The sequence below is a fragment of the Syzygium oleosum genome, unplaced genomic scaffold (genome assembly GCF_021117445.2).
Source record: "Syzygium oleosum isolate NSW1041296 unplaced genomic scaffold, Sole_v2.1 Sole_v2.47, whole genome shotgun sequence".
Taxonomy (NCBI): Eukaryota; Viridiplantae; Streptophyta; class Magnoliopsida; order Myrtales; family Myrtaceae; genus Syzygium; species Syzygium oleosum.
In genome coordinates this window covers 1,058,242-1,081,858 of record NW_026607531.1, presented here as the reverse complement: position 1 = coordinate 1,081,858, position 23,617 = coordinate 1,058,242, and the positions used below count along the sequence as shown (strand labels likewise).

The 23,617-nt window shown below is 39.8% G+C and overlaps 1 long non-coding RNA gene across 1 annotated transcript; it reads left to right on the top strand.

Annotated features, from left to right (window-relative positions):
* The first annotated feature begins 16,559 nt into the window (after positions 1-16,559).
* Positions 16,560-23,028, top strand: LOC130136598 (uncharacterized). The gene is made up of 2 exons (XR_008815422.1): positions 16,560-17,780; positions 22,209-23,028. It is a non-coding gene; the product is annotated as an uncharacterized LOC130136598 (long non-coding RNA).
* Positions 23,029-23,617: the final 589 nt, after the last annotated feature.

The following is a 23,617-nucleotide window of genomic DNA, read 5'->3' as shown; positions in this document are numbered from 1 at the left end:
CACAATCCCCGTGCTCTATTGCGTCGACAACGATTCACACCAAAACATAGCATCACAAGGTCAAGTTTGTTCAAGACTAGAGGGGTCGCCATCGTGTATATGACTACAGCAACATAACAGCTTGGGAGAGAGGAGCTTCCTATTTTCGTTAGCGAAACAGTGAAAGCGTGAAGAGTGGAGGAGGTAGGAGAATGATCAGAGAGAGATTTGGAGGATTTTGAAAGTTTTTAAAAAAATTTCAATTTAGGTCACACCAAATATATAATAGGATTTTTTATGATCCAGACGATATTGAGAGGATTTTTAATCCTACTTTAGCATGTTTCATCCCAATCCAAATCCTAATAACCGAAAGGGCTTGTTATAGAAAACCCAATTCATATTTCAGTCCAGACTCGCAAATCTCAAGTTTAGTTCATATTGGACCAAGCCCGAAGGCCCAACCCGAGTCCCCATTTCCTAGAAAAAAATAAAAAATTCCTAAATTAATAAAAATTGGAAAAATAGTAAGAAAAATAGACATTGATTAAGTTGTTATATTTTAGTATTAGAATTAGTTTAGTTTCTTTTATTTAGTATATATATACATATATAATTTAGGGTTTAAGGAGTATCTTTGACTTTCTCTGGTTTAAATGTCGGATGAACGTGGGCCGCACTGAACACATATTGATCAACGAATGGCGTGAATTTATTTTTGACTTGGCAAGTGAGGTGGAGGCAAAGGAAGATGACGAAAATCATTAGTATTATAAGATAGGTCAACACGCCAGTCAACACGACACAAAGAATCCACACCTCAAACATCAATTCGTCGAACATTCCATCTATGCATAGTGGCTGCTGATCGATTTGGGGAGGGGGGCATGCGGCTTAGGCAGATGTGGACTATGAGGCTAGCTGAATTTGTGTTCACGTGGCTGATGTGCCGTTGGTGGAGGATGAGAAGCGGGGTGGCCTATGTCTTTGTTTCAGGTCGAATGATGGTGGAGGAGATGCCAAAAACTAACTAGATGCCAAAAACTAACTCTGTTACGATTCCGTTGTGTTGAGTTGGTGTGAACCATTGGTAGATCTAGAAGACATTATGTGATTAACTAATAAAAAAGGGTCAAAGTGGTCTTGGTGCAACTCATGCAACCCACAAGATCAACCCGATGATATTGATCCGTGTTCCACAACTAAGGCTCAACGTTAGCCTCGCCTCTTTTTGATCCCTCTATTCGCTCTCACACAATGTCTTCTAAATCTATCCACGGTTCACGCCAACTCAGGGTAACACAATCATAATAGAGTCAGTTTTTGGCATCCCTATATGGACACTAAACATGACTACCACAACCTCATTTTCTTATATTCAGAGATAGAATTCTCCTGTTCGCTCCCTTTCGCCAGTCACCCATCACAAAAACCCTAGAAAGCCCTCTCCCTCTTTCACATGGCATCTCCTCCTTCGTTGTCTGACCCAAAAACAACAGTCATGGGCTACCTTGCTCCTCATCCTTTGCCGAGCAGACATTGACCGCATCAACACAAATCTGACTTTTTGAATATGCATTACAATTTATAAATGCCACACATTCATTTAACATAAAATAGAAGTGAAAAAATCATGGATCATTAAATCATGGATGAAAAAGAAAAATATCATTATGGCCAAAAAGAGTTCATGCTGTGTTATAAACCCAAAAATCATTAGCAGCTCCCAAGCATGAGGTTGTGGATGGAATCAGTCAATACCACTATGAGAGCAGGATGGAAGATTATCGATGACTAAATTATCGTCGATGACTAAGCTTCCCTCTACCGTAGAATTCTCAAAAGCAACCCTCAAGTTCTCGCAGTAAGCTTAGATGTGGCTATAGCTTCTCTTCCACCATGACCCAAGCATGGATGTACCCTGAATCCTCAGGCCCAACTCGACGGCCACTATCCCTATGGACCTCCGCTCTCGATCTATGTTCTCAACCGTGCCCTCTTCAAGCCTCTTCATCCTCATCTTTGCCTTTATCATGGTCTTGTCGGCAAACCGTAGCACGAATGGCTCTGCTGATCACAATGCTGCAACCCGCTGATCCCAATGCCAAGGATTGTGCCGCGTCCTAATGGTAGTAGACGAAGCACTCGACTTCATGGAAGAACAAATTCTTGAAAACTTTGGTTTCTCCACCAAGAGGGTGACGTTCCAAGTAGCCTCGGTGGATGCGGCGTCAGTTAGATTAGACACAGCCAGCCCAGGGACATTTAATTTGGGGTATTCAAGCCCAGTGAGGAGGCAAAGGAAGACGACGAAAATCATTAGTATTGTGAAATAGATCAACACGCCAATTAACATGACACAAAGAATCCATGCCTCAAACATCAATCCGTCAAATATTTTGCATCTGCATGGTAGTTGCAATGGGAATCGAGGGCACACGGCTTAGGCAAGTGGGGATTGTGAGGAAAGTCGGATTTGTGTTCACGCAGCCGGTTGCCCCTTGGCAGAGGATGAGGTGCGGGGTAGCCCATGACCACTGTTTTTGATTTGATGTATGGAGGAGGAGATGTCAAGCGAAAGAGGAAGAGGGCTTTCTAGGGTTTTGGTGATAGTTGATCAGTGAATGGGAGGGAACTGGAGAATTCTCTCTCTGAATATGAGAAAATGAGGTTGTGGCAGTCGTGTTTAGTGCCCATATAAAGATGTCAAATCTGACTCTATTACGATTTTGTTGTGCTGAGTTGGCGTGAATCGTTGGTAGATCTAAAAGACATTGTGTGATTCACAAATAAAAAAAGGGGGGGGAAAGTGGTCTTGGTCCAACTTGTGTAGCACATAAGAGCAACCCGTTGATATTGATTCGCGGTGCACAACTGAGGCCCATCATTAGCCTGGCCTCTTTTTGGTCCCCTCTCTATTTTCTCTTACACAATGTCTTCCAAATCTATCAGTGTTTCATGCCAACTCAGTGCAATCGAATTGTAATAGAGTTAGTTTTTGGCATCCGAATATGGCACTAAACACGACCACCACAACTCATTTTCTCATATTCAGAGAGAGAATTCTCCGGTTTGCTCCCCTTTGCCGATCATGCAAAAAGTCGTAGAAAGCCACCTTCCTCTTTGTCATGGCATCTCCTCGTCCGTCCTCTAACCCAAAAATAGCAGTCATGGGCTACTCGCTCCTCATCCTCTACTGAGGGGACGTCGGCTGCATGAACACAAATTCGACTTTTTGCATATGCACTACATTTTATAAATACCATGCATTCATTTAACATAAAATAAAAGTGAAAAAATCAGGGATCCTTAAATCATGAATGAAAAAGAAAATGACAATTCTGCTAAAAAAGAGTTCAAGGCGGGTCATTAACCATGAAATCATTAGTAGCTCCTAAGCATGGGATCGTGGTTGGAATCAGTCAACACCATTATCGGAGCACAATGAAAGATAATCACTTGGAAGATTATTGCCGGTGACTAAGCTTCCCTCTCCCGTAGAATTCTCAAAAGCAACCCTCAAATTGTCACCGTAAACTTCGATGCAGCTGTAGTTCCTCTTCCAGCACGACCCAAGAATATACAAACCTTGCATCCTCACACCCAACTCGATGGCCATTGTCCCTGTTGACCTCCGCTCTTGATCCATGTTCTCAACCACCCCCTCTTCGGGCCTTTACATCCTTATCTTCTCCTTTATCATGGTCCTGTTGGCATATTGCAGCATGAATGGCTTTGCTGAACTAATGCCAAGGGTTGTGCTGCATCCTAATGATAGTAGACGAAACACTTGACTTCATGGAAGAGCAAGTTCCCGAAAAACTCTAGTTTCTCCACTAAGAGGGCGGCTTTGCAAGTAGCCCTAATGGATGTGGTGACTATGAGATTAGACATAGCTAACCCAAAGCCTTTTGATATGGGGTATTCAGGCCTACGAGGAGGTAAAGGAAGATGACGAAAATCATTAGTATTTTAAAACAGGTCAACACATTAGTTAACACGACACAAAGAATCCAATACTCAAATATCAATCCATTGAACATTTTGCATCTGAATGGTGGCTGCCGATCGGACCAGGGGGACGTGTCTTAGGCGGGTGGGGACTATGAGGAAATTCGGATTTGTGTTCATGCAGCTCATGTCCCCTCGGCGGAGGATGAGGAGCAGGGTAGCCCATGACAGTTGTTTTCGGGTCAGAGGACAGAGGAGGATATGTCATGGGAAAGAGGAAAAGGGTGCTCTAGGGTTTTGGTGATCGGTGATCGGTGAATGGGAGGAAACTGGAGAATTCTCTCTCTGAATATGAGAAAATGAGGTTGTGGCGGTCAGGTTTAGTGCTCATACAGGGATGCCACAAACTGACTCTATTATGATTCCATTGTGTTGAGTTGGTGTGAACTATTAGTAAATTTGGAAAACATTGGGTGAAAGAGAATAGAGAGACCAAAAAGAGGCCTTAGTTGTGGACCGTGCATCAATATCAACGGGTTGCTCTTGTGGCCTGCAAGAGTTGGACCAAAACCAATTTGGCCATATTTTTATTTGTTATACGTTACTTATCTTTTTTTCAACTCATTTTTCTTTTTCATTTTTGTTCTTTTTACTACTATGTATTTCTTTTTCTAAATTATTTACGAGAATATATTGCTTAATTTTTTGACTAAAATTCACGAGTCAACAAAGCCAGAGGTACTCCAATACTCGTCATGTGCCACATGGTGTAAATTCAACCAATTATCATTAGTTAGGTCGTTTGTTATCCTTACACGACTATCACTTATTAAATTTAAATTAAACCTAAATATGGATAAAGAAAAGAATCTTCAAATGTATTTGATCAATAAAATTGATAAAGATAAAGATAACATGTCTTTGTATAAATTTATATATATATATATATATATATATATATATATATATATATAAAGATACTAGAAGTGTCAAAAAGTTTTGTATGATGCTTATTTTAGTGGCAAAAGTTTTCGCCGACTCACTTAAATGTCATATCGAAAAAAAAATCACTTAAGTATCTCCAGCGAGATTTTTCATAAAAAAAATTACGTTGCTTTAATAATTAAAAGTTTTATCCGAGGTGACATTTTTTTTTTTAAAAACCAGTTCACGTGGACAGATAAAAGGCAGTCATACAATCAAACGTGGCTGAGTTGTGTAAAATGTTCACTCCGAAGTGCTTTCTACATCTTCTTCGTCTTCTTCTCCTCCTTCAGCATCCTCTCCATCGCCCCCCATGGAGCCACCGCCCACCACGCCAAGTACCGGCACCTCCTCCACTACCTCAATGAGCTTGGTGACCGCAGTAAGAGCATCACCGTTGACCTATCTATCTTTTTTGAGAACCGCCGCCTCTGTAATGCCTACGTCGCCCTCCTAGCCATAAAGCAGGCCATCATCTTCGACTCCAACAACTTCACTGCCAACTGGGTTAGCCCCTCCATCTACGATGACTTCTGCGTCTTCTGCTCCCCCACGCACGACGACCCCAGCGTCCGCACCGTCACCAACATCGACCTCAACCACAGTGACGTTTTGTGACACCTAAAAAATCGGGAGTAACTGTTGATGCCACTCCTCCACTACTTTAGTGCGTACAACCACCCCTCTACTTCTTTGGGAACGTGAAAAGGAGAGAGAGACTGAAAGGGAAAAGTTAAGAGTTAGTGTGCTTTGGGTTATTCCTCTGTTTTTTCTCTACGTTCTGGGTGAAATAGAACTTGGGGGTCTGGGTTATCTCTTGTAAGGGAATCTTGGGTGTGCAGTATCTCTGTGATTGTGAGAGTTGTACTTAGAAAAGATTCACGGTTGAGAGTGCGATCCACTGTTTGGTGTTTGTCGGGTTGAGGGGTGTGCGTTGTAATTTCTCCTGTTATACAAGTGAGTTCCGTGTGCTTGCCCCGTGGATGTAGATAAACTTATCTGTCGAACCACGTAAATTTGTGATCTCCTCTTTATTTTGCTGCACTTGTTTTGCTTATCACTTTGTGCAACGTACGTACCGATTATGTGAGGTGAATTAGCGCAATAATTGGTATCAGAGCCGACGGTTCGAGAAGCCTGTGCTACACGTGATCGACGTCAACGTACGTGTTTCAGCTTTGTGCGATGGTTGCATCAACTTCTACAAAGTTCGAGGTGCCAAAATTCAACGGATCCAACTATCCATTGTGGAAGCTAAAAATGCAAGTGGTGCTGGTGAAAGATGGTTGTGCAATTGCTCTTGCCGGTAAAGACGAAAAGCCGACAGAGATGAAAGATGAAGATTTTGCACAGAAAGATCAAATGGCAATGGCGGATCTACTTCTGCCGTTAGATGATTCTGTCCTATTCAATGTCTCTGAAGAAACCACTGCCAAAGGCTTATGAGAGAAATTGAAGAATCTCTACGAAGGGAAAACAATGTCAAACAAAATTTTTCTTCGTCGGCAATTATACAGTTTAAAGATGAAGGAAGGCTCCTCTTTTCAAGAGCACCTGAACAGGTTCAACACCCTGTTGAGCAAATTGATTTCCATCGACGTCAAAATCGAGGACGACGAGAAGGTAACACTTCTTCTATGTTCTATGCCTGATACATGGTATTCCTTGATCATAAGTCTCAGTACTGGAGCGAATCTTGACATGGATTCAACTATAGCTACGTTGCTGACGGAAGAGTCGTAGAAAAACTCTCGAGAGCACTTATGGTAATGCTATGATGGCCAGAGGAAGATCCATGGACAAAGGTTCTGGTGGGAGAAAGAAGTCAAGGTCCATGTCAAAGAGGCGAACTTTGGGTCCTTGTTGGAAATGTGGACAAAAGGGTCACATGCGTAAAGATTGTAAATCGAAGGAGAATCAACAAAATCGCAAATTTGATTCCCAAAATGCATCAACATCAACAAATTCCCAAGGAAACATCGTCGAAAATGTAGACTTACCTAAAGATGGCGAGGTGATGACTGCAGTTCCAATAAAGAGCCTGCAACATCAATGGATTTTGGATTCAGGCGCTTCTTTCCATATGTCACCACGTAGAGACTAGTTTCATACGTATCAGTTATGTGATGGAGGTACAGTATACATGGGCAATGATAACTCATGTCAAATCGTGGGGATTGGAGATGTTCGTGTTACCATGCTTGATGGCATCACGCGTACAATATCGGGTGTACGGCATGTACCAGATATGCGGAAAAGTCTACTGTCACTAGGAAAGTTTGATGAAAATGGCTATAAAATTATTCTGGAAAAGGGACGAGCTAAGATCGTCAAAGGAGCACTTATCGTGGCGAAAGGAGAATTAATAGGCGGTTTATACAGGCTAATTGGAGAGACCATAGTCAGTGAAGCCATAGTTGCCAATGCTGTGACAGAGTCAGCAACTATCTGGCACAAGTGTTTGGGACACATGAGCATGCAAGGACTTAAGGTACTTCTTGATCGCGGTCTTCTTCCTGGTTTAAAGACTATTAATTTGGAATTTTGTGAAGATTGCCAGTTTGGAAAGTTTCATAGAACTCCCTTTCGTCGTTCCACAGCAAGAAGTCAGAATACTTTAGACTTGATACATCCTGACATTTGGGAGTCTCTTGATGAGTCTTTGGGTGGTGCCAAGTACTTTATTTCATTTATCGATGATTTTTCCAGAAAAGTTTGGCTTTACATACTTAAAAGGAAAAGTGATGCTTTTACTTCTTTTAAGAAATTTAAAGCGTTGGTAGAAAATCAAAAAGGAACAAAAATAAGGTGTTTCGGAACCGATAATGGAGGAGAATATATGCTGCAAGAGTTTTTAGATTTTTGTAGTGAGCATGGCATTCAAAAGCATTTCACGATCCCTAGAACTCCACAACAAAATGGCGTGGCTGAGCGTATGAATCGTACGCTAATGGATTGTGCTCGAAGTATGTTGAGCTGTGCTGGTATGAAGCAGAGTTTTTGGGCTGAAGTTGTATGTACGGCATGTTACATAGTGAATCGTTCCCCAACAACTGCTCTTAATGGATAGATTCCAGAAGAGGTATGGTCTGGAAAAACTGTTGACTATTCTTTCCTCCGTACTTTTGGTTGTGATACTTCTATGTGGGTTCCTAAAGAACAAAGGACAAAACTTGAAGCGAGGTCTAGAAAGTGTATTTTTCTTGGCTATGCAGAAGGTGTAAAGGGGTATAGATTGTGGGATCCTACTACCCACAAAGTCGTTATTAGCCGAGATGTCGTTTTCAATGAAGCTTCGTTGCAAAAAGACAAAGAAACACCGAATGCTGACTTGCCACAGATATTTGAACTTGAATCATCAAAAGAAGTTCAAAATCAATTTGAAGAACATTTGACTGATACTGATGAAGCTAGTGGAGATGAAGCTAATAGAGAGCATACAGACAGAACCGGTGGTGAAACTCAGGGTGACCAAGGACCTCATAAGAGGACTACTAGACCTCCAGTTTGGCTAAATGATTATGTGACAACTTTCGCTTGCATAACTGAAGAGGGAGAGCCTTATACATATCAGGAAGCTTGTGAGTCCAGTAATGCTCCTCAATGGAGGGCATCTATGGAGGAGGAAATGGAGGCTTTAAACAAAAACAAAACCTAGGATCTTGTCAAGTTACCTGAAGGACGAAAGGCTATCGGTTCCAAGTGGGTCTACAAATTGAAAAGAGATACTAACGGAAATATTGAATGATATAAATCTCGTTTAGTGGTGAAAGGTTATGATCAGAAATCAGGTATCAATTTTAATGAAATTTTTTCTCTAGTTGTTCGTCTAACTACTATTCGTACTGTGTTAGTGTGGCAGCTGTGCTTGACTTAGAGCGTGAGCAGTTGGATGCAAAAACAGCCTTTTTGCATGGAAATCTTGATGAAGAAATTTTTATGACTCAACCTGAAGGCTTTATTGAAGAGAACAAGAAGAGTTTGGTTTGTCGACTGAACAAATCGCTTTATGGCTTGAAGCAGGCTCCGATATGCTGGTACAAGCGATTTGATTCTTTCATTGTGAGTTTGGGGTTCAAAAGATGTGAAGCAGACCATTGTGCCTATGTTCGCAATCATGGTAATGGTGGCTTTATAATCTTGTTGTTGTATGTTGACGACATGATAGTTGCGGGTACTTCGAAAGAAGGTATTGCATACCTCAAAGCTCGTTTGGCTAGGGAATTCGATATGAAAGATCTGGGAGCCGTAAACTGAATTCTTGGGATGACCGTACTCAGAGATTGTGAAAATAGGAAGATCTGGATAACTCAAAAGAGCTATGTTGAAAAGGTTCTGCGGCGCTTCAATATGCAGAACGCCAAACTAGTTAATACCCCACTTCTTATTGGTTGTAAACTGTCTTCTGAATAGAGTCCTACCACAGAAGCAAAGAAGACAGAGATGGCTCGAGTACTGTATGCGTCGGCAGTAGGGAGTCTTATGTTTGCCATGGTCTGCACCAGACCAGACATTGCGCAAGCAGTGGGAGTAGTCAGCAAGTACATGGCAAACTTGGGTTGAGATCATTGGACTGTGGTGAAATGGATCCTTCGGTACTTGAAGGGTACCTCTGATATGGCTATTCCTTATAGTAGCCAAAATTTATAGTTGGTTGGATTTGTGGATGCAGATTTTGCAGGAGATCGTGATAGACGAAGATCTACCACTGGGTACTGTTTCTCTTTAGCTAGTGGGGCAATTAGTTGGATGTCTAAGTTACAATCTGTGGTGGCATTATCTACTACAGAGGCTGAATACATCGCAGCAACAGATGCTTGTAAAGAAGGCATTTGGTCGAAGAGATTGCTTAATGAGCTAAGAATCAAACAGAAAGTCATCACTATTCATTGTGATAGTCAGAGTGCATTACATTTGGCCGTTAATCCAATGTTTCACTCTCGTACGAAACACATTGATGTCAGGTACCTTTTTATTCGTGATGTAGTGGAAGATGGAGTTATCTCTTTGCAGAAAATTCACACCAACGACAACGTAGCAGATGTGCTGACGAAGCCTATTGCGAGAGAGAAGTTTTTATGGTGCAGAACTTCTCTTGGGCTTGTAGTTATCACTTGATTGGTGATGGTTGGGCAAATCGGAGCTGTGAAGCCTATTCGAGAATAGTCTTCAAGTGGGAGAATGTGACACCTAAAAAATAGAGAGTAACTGTTAATGCCTCTCCTCCACTACTTTAGTACGTACAACCACCCCTCTACTTCTTTGGGAACGTGAAAAGGAGAGAGAGACTGAGAGGGAAAAGTTGAGAGTTAATGTGCTTTGGGTTATTCCTCTGTTTTTTCTCTATGTTCTGGGTGAAATAGAACTTGGGGGTCTGGGTTATCTCTTGTAAGGGAATCTTGGGTGTGCAGTATCTCTATGATTGTGAGAGTTGTACTAAGAAAAGATTCACGGTTGAGAGTGCGATCCACTGTTTGGTGTTTGTCGGGTTGAGGGGTGTGCGTTGTAATTTCTCCTGTTATACAAGTGAGTTCCGTGTGCTTGCCCCGTGGATGTAGACAGACTTATTTGTCGAACCACGTAAATTTGTGATCTCCTCTTTATTTTGCTGCACTTGTTTTGCTTATCATTTCGTGCAACGTACGTACCGGTTATGTGAGGTGAATTAGCGCAACACATTTTTAGTAAGGAATCTTAAAAACACTTTAGTGCCACAAGTTTCTTTCTTTTTTTTTTCTCTGGTGACCAGAAAAAGTAATTCTGAGATTTCACATCAGCAAATACATTGCTTGCTTTTCCTCGCCAGTCATCGGAGTCACTAGATTCGCGACCGAGAGAACCACAATAGAAAGCCCCAAAATACGCTCCCCTAACCTCATGAAAAAAATCCTCTCTCGAGGAGTTTGAGAAGTTTCGTCATCGGCAATACTTCCCCGTCACTTTCTGAACGTCATAGGCATCGCTGATTGAGCTGTTCACTGCCTTCGAGTCTCGTTGGCCACGCCTATGTTCTGCTCTGTTTTTCTGATTAGAGCAATCGAGGTGCTTTGGGTGCTCGATCCTTTTCTGGCCGCGCCTATGTTCTCGCTGGCCGACGCCTCCAAGACATCAGCTCTTTAATTTGATCGCCATTTGTGACCAACAATCGCACCTGCAAGGCCATCTCCACCACCGCACACAAGTCCTTTGTTCTGCCCTGCTTCTCAGCCAATAACTGTGAAGTGCCTTAAACTTGTTCACTACCCACTTCCGGGAGCTTCTTCTTCCAACTTGATTACCAACCACGACTAGGATTTGCTTCACTGACAAGGTAATACTTCGCCCTCAGTTCTGATAAGGAAGAGACCAAGGTACGATTTGCTAAGCTAAGACTAGGATCGCTCGTGTTCCAATTTGTTTCATTGAGTTGTCCATCGAGTTGGAAATCTGATTGGTCCATCGAGTTGTTCATCTGCATTGGGGGCAAATCGACAAGGTTACGATTTGGGATTGTGGTCGATTTAGGATTTTCAATTTGGAAATTTCCTTGTAAATTGTGATTTAGGGTTTATATTTTGGGGTAAAACATGTACATGACGTTGATTTGGACTATATATGTTGATTGGGCACGCCGCCAAGGTCGGACGGGGAAATTAATAAAAAATAGCCAAATCGGATTTCAGCGATTTAAATTGGAATTGGCACTTAAGCGATTATTTTTTCTTAAAGTGGTACTTAAGTGATCCGAAAAAAACTTTTGACTAGGCGTATCAAACTTTTGACACTTCTAATGTCTTTATTTTCAAGATTGAAGATGACACACTTATTATCTCTTAATTTGGATGGTAAAGCTGTAAAGAAGTTTTGGCTTGAGACTATTGTATTATTCACCGACTCAGCTGATGCATGTGTACTATTTTTCTAGAGAAAATTGAGTATATGTGAAGATCTATTCAATGCTTTGCTTACTGGGATGACTCTGGTTGCTGTCACTAAGGGCCGAAAGCAGCTACAAGTTTTGCTCATTCGCCTCAAGCACCTTGTACTGACTGCATGTGCTCAGGTGCGTTTAAGAAAGGAATTATGCCTGTTAGCATCATCCATTCACAATAACTCTGATTGATGTGTTCATCCATAAAATCCTTTTTCTGGGGCTACAATTTGCAGCAGGCTGATGCATGGGCCAGTAGCCGTGGAGCCATGGTTGAGAGTGTAATGAAGGCAAGCTGTGAAAGTGATTGAATATGGCTGTAGAAAGGCCTGGGCCTGTAGAGACACTTTTATCATGGGATTAGCGGTAAGTGTCGGGAAAGGAATGACTACGATTAACAGGTTGGATGAATATCAGTGAGTCATCGATGAGAACAAACTCATTATTGGCAGCTGTGGCTGCTGTACATGCTTCTTGTACATATTTAGTCGATATTTGCCGGATAATACTTGTATGTGAGATATGAGGAATGTTCTCCTTGAAATATTTGGGTTTCTTAGGTTGGAGTCCACTTGAAATTTATTGTGATCTTTCATCTGTTTTGTGGCTGTATAATTTGATAATGTTCTAGAAGTGCCCATGTTCTCACTGTAGAGATCTTACCTGGCAATGTCAATTACCGGTCCTTTGAACCCTATTCAGCGTAGTGCTTCTTTGGTCCAATATGCAGTCTTTATGTTTGATTCCATTCAACTTATCTTTCTTTCACAATGATTTTGATCCTCGTGGATTTGTCATTCTTCAAAGATCAAAATTACTCACTTGCGTATCGAATCCCTCAGAAGCAGCCTATAACTCCTCCACGACTTTGACCAGCTTCGCATCATTCTTCCTCAACAGCTAAAATCTCTGAACACCCTTCCTCTACTTCTTCCATTTTTCTCCAGCCACTGCGAAAATCTCTTCCCGAACAAATCCTTCATTATATGTATGTTATCCCTTCCCTTTGTGTACTTATTGAAGTTGGTCTTTAATATGTGCTCGGCATTCATCGGAGTGGCCGCGTAAATCTAACTCTGGCCTGGCGCGAGGAGCCGGAACGTTGGAGATCTCCTCACGAGTCCACCTAGGCAGTTGTAGGGCCGATTAAAGTAGATGAGTTGACCGAAGACCGTCCCGTGAACGGGTGGATACCTAGAGCTTCGGAGGGACTTGCCAGTTAAGGTTTATAGGAGGAGGAGAGCGAAGGCGATGGAGAGAGATGGGAACAGGTGCGGCAGAGTAGAGTGCCGCAGACACGATGTTGATGTTAGACTTGTCAAATGGGTGGGTCGGGTCATAAATGATCCAATCCAAATTGACCCATTAACCTTTTTATGACCCATTTATGCGCAATACTATTTTTTTGACCCATACCCGACTCGACCCATATCAAATCCATACCCGATCAGACCCTTATTGCTAAAATACTTCCATATTTAATTAAATATAGAAAAATTCATACCCAAGCTGAAATGAGAGTGCGGAGTGAGTGAGTGCAAGATTGAGTGATGGCGATAGAGATGCGTTGAGTTTAAATCAGTTGTAAATCCATTTACGACCCATTTAACACCAATATAAGACTTCTACCCATTTATGATCAATTTATTAAATATAACTAACCTATTTATGATTCATTTACTAATATATGGGATAAGAAATGGGTTTATGATCCCTTTTGACATGTCTAGTTGATGTCCATTTTTATTTTTTGGTGAAGAAGATGGAAGGTAATGTCGATGAAGATCAAGTAGATGATATCCACGCATTATTTATAACTCAAGATTCTTGACTTTTCCATTTTTACACTTAGCACTTTATCATCTGAGTTCTTGACTTCCGCCACAACAGACAGATGAAACCAGAATCGGCACAAAGATTCCTATGCATAATCTCTGCTTAAGTTCTTTTCGTTGGCCATTCTCATGCTACTAAAGATCGACTTTATAGAATTACAAATGTCTAATTCCCTCAAAATGACGGCATTAGTATTACATATTTTTCGGCGAAAAGAACCTTCTCGAATTAAAACAAATTTCACTGGTCCGACAAAATGGACGCATGTTCAGGATACCCTATTTACCAAGTCAAGTATTGAGAGACAAACAGACACAGGAAGGAAAAAGATACAAGGTTATGTTAACTCCATTCAGAAAAAAAATCACAGATGAGAATACATGAAACTAAGTATGGACACATGATTTTAGTTGATAAGTAATGTAAAAGTAAAAACTCGAGATTAGGGTTCCTGATTGCGATAAGGCCCGTTTCTCGACCAAAAAAAGTTGTTTAAATGTTTTTAAGGTCTTTTCGAGTTCCATTACATTCTGTCTAAACTTAGGCATTGATTTCATCAATAATCCATGATTGACTTTTGAGTTGACTTTCTAATCCACCCTTAAAGTCAACCCCTGGTCAATATTTTTTCGAAAATTTAAAAAATTGAAAAATTGAAAAATCATCAATTCAATTCTTTGCAAGCCTAATTAGACTTCCCATTCTTAATTTTTGTTAAAATCGATAGAGAATTGACTTTTTGACCACACCAAAATTTCAAAATTCATTGAATTCTAGTCATTTTTTAGAATGATTTCCTTGATTTAGGGTTCGACCAATTTTTCAGCACAAATTAGGGATGTGGTCAATCTCTCATAACAATACCAAGGAGCACAATTAAAATCCAATTAGGCCAAGTAAAATCAATTCCCATGTCAATTTCGACACAAGCAGGACAATTTGGAGAAATAAACACGAAATTAAGAATCGGGGCTGACGGGGTTGGGTTGATTCAACCCGTTTGACCCGACCCAGTCTGGCCCATTGGCCCAAGGCCCAATAAACATCTATTCGGCCCAATTGGCCGAAATATTCAGCCCATTAGCCCATCAAGAGGTTTGGCTAGCCCACTAATACTTGGCCGTTGCCCTTGTCATCGATCTAAGAGAGTTAAAACTGGCCAATGGGGGCTTTGCTTAGCAAAACGTTGGTTAGTCAAGATAAAATTCAGGATAAAATTTATTCTATCCTGTGTTTAGTTCATACTCAAGACAGGATCAAGTCAGATATAAGAAGGATATAACCCAAATAAAAATATCCATGTGGGAAGTGAGATAAAGTTGAATAGGATTTCTAATAACCATAATACTAAAGTTATTTTTCTCAAATAACAAACTTCTTAAATTAATAAAATTAAAATAACATTTGAATACAAATAATATTTTAATTCTAACATAAAAAATAAAATTCAAAATTCCAAGTAGAAAATAAAAATAAATTTTTTATTAATTCATATTTTTATCGATATATTCGAATTTTTTCTATCTTATAATATATATTCAATAAATATTTATTACATATTTTAAGTATTTTAGTATTTAGGTATATAAGTATAGTTTAATATTTAATAAAATTTTATTAGAGAATGATGCAAGGGAAAAAAAGAAACAAAGAAAAGAAAAGAAATATGAAAAGAGAGGGAAAAATAATAAAAATTAAAGAATTAAAAAGAAGTAGGCAAGAGCATTGTGTGAGATTCTTACCATCTTCGATTGTTCATTTATAGTGACATGCCGTTTATATCAAATAATAAATATAATAGGATGTGAAAATATTCGACTTTATTAATATAATTTATCAAATAATAGAAAAGATATAATAAAATCCTTATATTTCATATGATATTCTATCCAATTTTATTATAATTAAAAATTCAGACGATGAAATGCAGCTTAAGAATTTAATTTCAATCATTGGATCAAAATTATGCAAAAAATCTATACATGGCCATATATAAACATCTTTTTCCTCCGAAAGCTGCACTCTGGAGCCCCCTTTTGCTTACGCCAGAGATCAGAAGGAAAAAGAGGAGACTATTCTCTCCATCGTCCTCTCTCTCGTCTTCACCGCTCTGGACCCAAATCGAGTGCCTTCGCCGGTAATCTCTTCCCGCCACCACCTCCAACCGCTATAACACCACCGTCGCGTAGCGCCGGACCACCTCTGACCGTCACGGACTTCACACGCTCTCCCTCTCGTTGACGACTCTCCGCGCGGCTGCTTCGATCACTCGAGTTTGTTTCATCCAGTTGAAGCTTCTTCATCAAACTCAGACCGGAGCCAAACGCGGATGAATATCCTTTGTCGAGTAATTCGGTTGGTGGATTTTGTCACTGCCGCGCGTCGCCATTAGAGATTCTCGCTATATATTTCTATCATCTTCGTCCTCCGATGGAGGAAAACGGCCGCGACCGAGGCACGATCGAAATCGAACTCTTCACTTCCGGTAATATATATATTCAGGATCTCATCTTCTTCAGCTAAGAAACTCTTGAACGAACTTCCGGTCTTCGAATTTCAAGCTGATCGTCTCTAGCGAAGTTCCAGCAGCCACGAGCCTCCTCTGCAGAGTCCAGCGCAAGGCCAACTCTATTCCAATCTACACTCTTCAATTCCGTTCAGCTCTCCTCGAACGATCGAAGCTTAATTCTTCGTTGTTGTTCGATCGCTGCAAAAAGCTAAGTTCTCTCTCTTTCTCTAATTCTGATTTCATTACAGTCAGTTTTTTCTGATTTCTCTCTGTTTTTGTGTTCTTAGCAGCTCTGGTGATCTTTCATTCCAGCATCATTGTCTCTAACGACTTCTCCCTACGATTTGGTCGTCATTCAAGGTCTGTTGTTGCTTTTCTTCAAAGGTATTGCTTATGCTTCGTTTCAGTTGCTTGGTGAGCGAGACTAAGGCTGAGAACTCTAGTTGTGGTTTGTTTGAAAAAAAATAGTCTCCAATTGAAGATCTGTTGGTGACTCGAGCCTGTTTTGATGATATTACGATAGTTTGGATGTGAATCGTTGTTTCATAGTTGCATCTAGATCCTTTCGCTGAGGTGCCTATCACATGTTCGATAATATGCCTGAACGACATCGTATGCACATTTGAGAGGCATCCTCCTGAATCCGAATATCTTATTGTCTATCACTTGTCCACATTGTTAATAGGTGTGTTCGATTCACTTTTTTTTCTTTTTTTTTCATTTCTGATTCCTGTATTTGCCACGCTTGCTTCATTTTTGTTTGATCACATGTATTCATTTTGTCTTAGACTCTGGTCCGTTATCCTTTCTGCTGTGTATTGATTGATGCATGTCAACTGATGTACAAAGCCTGTAAATCTCTGCCATGAATAAGTGTTGCTTAATCGAATAAGTTATTGAAGCATATTCACGGAATCGAGACCCGTATTTGCTGGGGGGAGCGGAGTTTTTCGGAGTTCTTAAGTAGATGTAAAAATGTTTGTATGTCAATTCTCCAAATTAAAGTCAGTGCACCGGAAGAGAAGTTCTTGTTACCATGATGTCAATGTGTGTTTGTTGTTCTTGTGTTCTTTGAGCAATCACTGAGAGAGTGACGATTAGTTAGAGATTCAGCAAATTTTGTTTGTGTGCTTGAAGCAGAATATAATGGCTGTACATGTGATGTAGGATTGAATGGAAAGTTGCTGGGATAGTTGCTGATGGAAGCACGTCACCTGCATGTGTGTGGTCTGTGTGTAGAGAATTGAGCATAGTAATTGCTATTGATCTTGTAGTATCCAATCTGTGAAGAAGTGCCAGTGTCCCAAATTTGTCTTTATTGATCTTCTTTGTGTGATGTTCTCTTCCTCATTGTTTCCTGATGTGCGCACAAGAGGTGGGAAAGTTTCTGGACATGTCTTGGGTTAGATTTCAATCCTTTTATGATGGCTTTTCTGCTACTCTAGTTTTCATTTCTTTTCTCACACCTGGAATACTTTAATTCTGTGCACGGGATGACCGACGAGCAAGGATTTTAATTCCATGATGATTGGAGGTGGTTGGCAATGGAGCACACGCTTGGTGTTCTATGAACGAGATGCGTGCGTGCATTATTCTCTAATGAGATTATAGGTAAGCTCCGCATCCTGATTTTGTGGAATACGTGTTAGTAATTCGGTTAATAGCTGGACACTTATTATCTTCATGCGGTTGAAGCCATAGATTCTGAAGTGTTAAAGCCATATTAGACTTAGATAAAGAAAAGCAAATAGGAAAGTTTAGAAAGGAAAAATTTTTACCGAAATGGATTCATGTCCTGGAAGAGAGGAGTTGAAAATAGAAAATAATAAAAATTAAAAAAAATTAAAAAATGCGAAAATAAAAAAGTAGAAATTTGATTAGAAAAATTATATTTCTTATTTTTTTAGTGTAATTCATGCCTTTACTTGTTTGATTGATTAATTGATGATTTGTGCGTTCATGTTAGATTAGAATGTGGATTCCTAGTTTATTTTAGGATCACTTAGGATTAGTTGAGCTAATTAGTCTCAATGTGTGCTTATTTGATTTTTGTTTGTGATTGAATTGATGATTGATTGGTCTTAATTTTGATTAGCGATGTATGATTCTTCGGAGGGTAGCTTAAGGAAAGGGGGATTAGAACCTAATTAGAGGTTAATGATGTTAACCTACTGCTTTGTAAATACAAGTGGGGGTTACTAATCATTAACTTTAATCAGTGAACCCTTAGTTTGATTAAGAGGTGGTTGGGTTAATCGAATCGCGTGGGTGAAATCAAACTCTCGAGCTGAATTCCCGATTATTGATTGGCGAACTTGCTAATTGATTGTTTGGATGATTGCATGTGATAAATAAGTTGGATTTTAAATGAAATCCTACCTCGTGCGAGGTATGAGCTTGGGAGAGCCCGTGCCTAATTGATGGGCCATTTGACCCGCTTTTGGGCGAAACCCTTTGGGAGGGTTGCGACACTAAGCACATAGCAACAACTCCGCCTATTATTTACGTTGTTGGAAATGCACATCTGTTCATGAAGCCGAATATACACAGATGTTGTCCTGAGACGAAAGATCTTCAAAGAAACAAACAAGCAAAGGATTTTACAACCTTCCCCGAGAATAAAACGGAGTATAGAGAAAGCAATGCTATATATTTGAGCCATGATCTAACAAACAGTGATTAGCTGAACATTTTCCGTTGACAGGGACAATAGGTTTTCTCCACATCCTGGTATTTGCTTTGGTCATGACATTCATTTGTGAGATCCTCAACTACCTCCACGTTTAGTTGCCTCTGAACTACTTTTCGTCATGAAGGAGTCTCCATGATCGCATTGCCCTTTAGTATTTGGATTGATGAAGATGAATTCAGACCTGCAGAGAAGCTAGTCAACACTGGGAGGCGAAATATAGGAGCATATAATCCAAAATGATCATTACAGACAGAATTGTAACCGAAATTTTCTCTTAAAAACTAAACTATCATATCATCAGTCAACCTAGGACTAAAGCCCTGCCATTGAGGGCATTTTGCAACCCCTCTATGACTTAACCGACTACACGTGCGGTTAGACTTTTGCACAAGTATCTGGACACATATCGACTAAGACCTGTTCAATGTTTAAAATAGTGTTAGGACTAGAACCTAGGAACTTGGACCAACATATTGTGCAAATTAAGTTACTGCTAAACTAATTTCCTTTTCACCATATAACGTTGAATCTATACTGGAATATAAGTTGTAAATTATGGCTAGTCTATTAAATTTTGGATACTCAATTCATATATGGACTAAGGAGAAGAGATAATTCCTGTACATGATAGGGGAAAAGATGAAAAGCACTGCAGTTTGCTGAGCTTGTCATCTACAAAGTCCATCTTGGTTCCAATAATATGCATCAGGGCCTTCGGTTCAGCCAAAATCTTAACGCCCTAGTCTTCAACCAACTCATCGAACTTCCTTTTTGCATCTGAAAACTAGTATATAAATTTCCTCGAGTAGATGAGTAATCAATATTTCACAAAAGAAAAGACAGTTTATCTGCTTATTTCCATTTTTCGAGGTCCAGGTATACATGGATAAGCATGTCTCAATCTGCACTTATTTTCCCTGTTAATGTTTGTTCTGTCTCATAACAATTCATGAAAGATGGTTAACCTTTACATTATTTCAGTAAAACGTAAACTAGCATCCTATACAGAAAATTAAGGTGATTAAGAACTTCAAAGGACAATTATCTGACAGCCCACTTGTCGTATGAGACAGTAAGTTTTCGAAGCCTCTCTGATATGAACATAGGCATGTGGTATTGGCCAAAAATGACTTGCCTAATAGACGTGACTGAAGAAAGATAAATTAGTTAGAGAATCTAGTCCCTGCTTTTGCATGCTATCGCAAAACAGGAGCATAACAAAAATAGACAGATGCAGAAGCCTTCAATCTTGGAAAAACGGTAGATTTGGACTCTTGTATCTTAACCACACAACCAACACAAAGCAAAAGTTACACCGAGACATTCTGATTCCTGAGAATAGTTCTGATTACTTACAATGTAAAGGTTTTGTTTTCCACACTGAGCAACATTAGCTTTTAATCCAGAAATTAAGGCTGGTCACTGAATTTGCTAAAACATTTCATTAATTAAAGCCAAACCCACACTTAACCCTCAGCAAACCAAAAACAGCATTAACTGTTTAATTGCTAACCAAAGAGTTGACCTTTTTGTATATTCTTCAAACTGGACAAATCATTTCTCTTTCCTTTTCTCATATTTTACACAGCCAAAAACCCTTATGTCACACTTAAAATCTCAAGGATTTACTTTCGGAACAGCTTTATGAGAAATTCAGAAAAGTGAGTAGGAAATGCAGTTGCTTCCTGAGGAATTTATTTTACCACAAAAGACCCACAAAGTGATGCACTCAAGTGCAAACAAGAGAGAAAACCGGGCAAATATATCACAAAAGAGAAGTTACAGAGCCCAACATTGGATGTCAAATCGAATGGTAAAACCATGCGGACAATGATATCAGCAATTCGACATTTTCTAGAACAATCAAGTAAGTTCCGACCACTTCAAATGAGGTCAAGTGATTCCTCTATGAAGTTGCAATCTAGCAGCATGCCTATTCCAATAAAATAGAAAGAAATAAGATGCAAATGCGGAAGTTGGATTTAGTTCATCATCTCATGAAAGCTTAATGCACTTTGTTTATTTCTTTTTTATGAGTTAGTAACCGATGAGGAAATTTAGTACTCTGACGATGCTTTTCCCATGAGAGCTTTATCATCATGAGACAAAGTACTACAGAAAAATGTAGACAACCAACAATAATAGTCATAATAACTGGATGGATATGTCATTTCAAGCGAAGTTTTGATAGACGTCACTTGAAAACTATAAAATTACTGCTACTCTGGATTGATGGGTAGATACCTCGTCAGTGTCATCAATTGACTTCTATTAAAACCAAATTACATGATGCAGATACACATTAGAAGCATGCTTTGGAGAATGCATAGTTGTTGGATTAGTATGCAATCGTCATCAGTTTTACCATGTAATTTAGCAAATTCAAACTTCATGCCATTTAACATATCCAATTTCACGCTACCTGACCTACCAACTCAACATACAGTCGCACCTCAATCCACAAATATTCCCAACAGCTAAAAACAATATCTTGTGGTGACTTCGAACTAACCCAGATCTCAAAACGGGGGCATCTAATGACCATGTCTACCATTATTCAATCACAGACCCTACAGTCGTAGTCTTTCTGATTCATCATACTATCGTAACCCTTTCCTCAAAATTTGTTTTGCGCGTCTCTTAATGCCACAAGTACACATGACCATAGGGATCAACAACCCTGGAATTGGTTCGGGCATTAGAACGATCACCTGATTGACATGTGCTACTCTCCTCCACTTCTTTTCACTTTTTCTCTTTTCATGAACACCTGTTTTTGCTTTATGTTGAAGCGTGACGACCAATTCCTTTTTTTTTTTTATGGTGAGTTCTAAATTAGGTGACTCATTCACATGCGATCAATATTCCACAAAATCATATATTTTTTTCTTATTAAATATGTTTAATATACAAAAAAAAAAAGGCAACTTGTCTTATGATTTCAATATTTCAATGAGATTTTTAAAGCATTTTATAAATTTGGTAATTTAATGTAACTCCACTTACGTGACCAATGAGGGAAAATATGTGTTTTGCAATGTCCTTGTAGAGGTAGATTCGATGACAAGACCAGTAAATCACTCTTTGGCCAGGCAGGAATCTATGTTGATTGTTGCGCAAACCAAGTTTGGAGCAGTCATTAGCATAGGGACTGTGGCTGCTGGTGCATGAAATTAGCAGTACTTCTCTGTAAGAACAATGGAGATGCTTTGATGGTTTTTTGGCAGAAGTAGTTGGGCAGCCTTTCAGGGTTCAGTTCTTGCTCTAGCTATAGGTTTCTCAGCTTAAATTTGATATATTTTGATTGCAGAAGCAGTCAATTGATGTATTGTTGGTTCTGCGCACAGATAAGAAAGCGGGACTGGAATGGACAGGGTCCAATTTTGAAAGCCATAATCAATTCAAAACTATCAGTTTATCGAGCCATCGCAAGATTAACGATGGAGAGCTTGTCATCTCTTCATTTGGATGGCAAAGCTGTAAAGAAGTATCGGCTTGAGCCTCTTGTATTATTCACTGACGCAGCTGAGGCATGTTTACAATCTGTCTGGAGAAAATTGAGGATGCGGGAAGATCTATTCAGTGCTTTGCTTACTGGGATGACTCAAATTGCTGTCACTAAGGGTGGACAGCAGCTACGAGTTTTGCTCATTCGCATCAAGCTCCTTGTACTGACTGCATGTGCTCAAGGGCGTTTAAGAAAGGAATTATGCCTGTGAGCATCATTTATTCACAATAACTTTGATGGATGTGTTCATCCATAAAATACTTTTCCAGGATTACAATTTGCAGCAGGCTGATGCATGGGCCAGTAGCCATGGAGCCCATGGTTGAGAGTGTAATGAAGGCAAGCTGTGAAGTGATTGAATATGGCTGGAGTAAGGACTGGGCTCCTATAGACACTTTTATCATGGAAAATACATTGTGATAGCTTTGGCTGTTGTACATGCTTCTTGTACATAGTCGATATATGCCTGATAATACTTGTATGTAAGATATGAGCATGTTCTCCTTGAAATATTAGGGTGTCATAGGTTGGAGTCCACTTAAGGTTTACTGTGACCTATTCATCTGCTTTGTGACTATATAATTTGATAATGTTCTAGGAGTGCCTAAGTTCTCAATGTAGAGATCTTAACTGGAAATGTCAATTACCGGTCCTTCTAACTCTGTTCAGTGTTGTGCTTCTTTTGGTATTTTTAAAATTCCTTTTTTCAATTCAACTATATTTGTTTACATGTGTCTGCAATATTTACTAATTTCAGGATTGATAGAAGAAGCAGGCAGTTCCTGTTGTGCTACTTAACCTAATACACTCACTAGCAGATGTGAGTGTTGCCATTAGCCAGTGTTAAGTTGTGGATATATGATACTACCACTTTTTATTAAAAGTTTAGAAGAGGGCGGGGCTTCAACTGCCGGTTTTAGTGGGTATTCGTGTACGGACCTCTCCTTTAGAGCACTTATTTGCTCTTATGTAATTGGGATGTTACCCATAAATTTGCTTTACGAGACTGCAAGGTTCCCTCAGTAGCCTAGTTTCTCAAACTTTTCTTCCTCCTTTTGCTGCAGCTACTTGGCGCTGTGTGGCTTTGAGAAGTCATTTCGTGAGACTCTGATTTTGATGAAAAGAAGCTACTTGAATAAGCCTTCGAGTTTAAGGTCTTCTGAAAGCATAAAATTGGCCCGAGAAGCCACAAAAGAACGTGTTGAGTCTCCACAACTTCCCTTGGTATTTTTTGCAAGTTGTACTTGG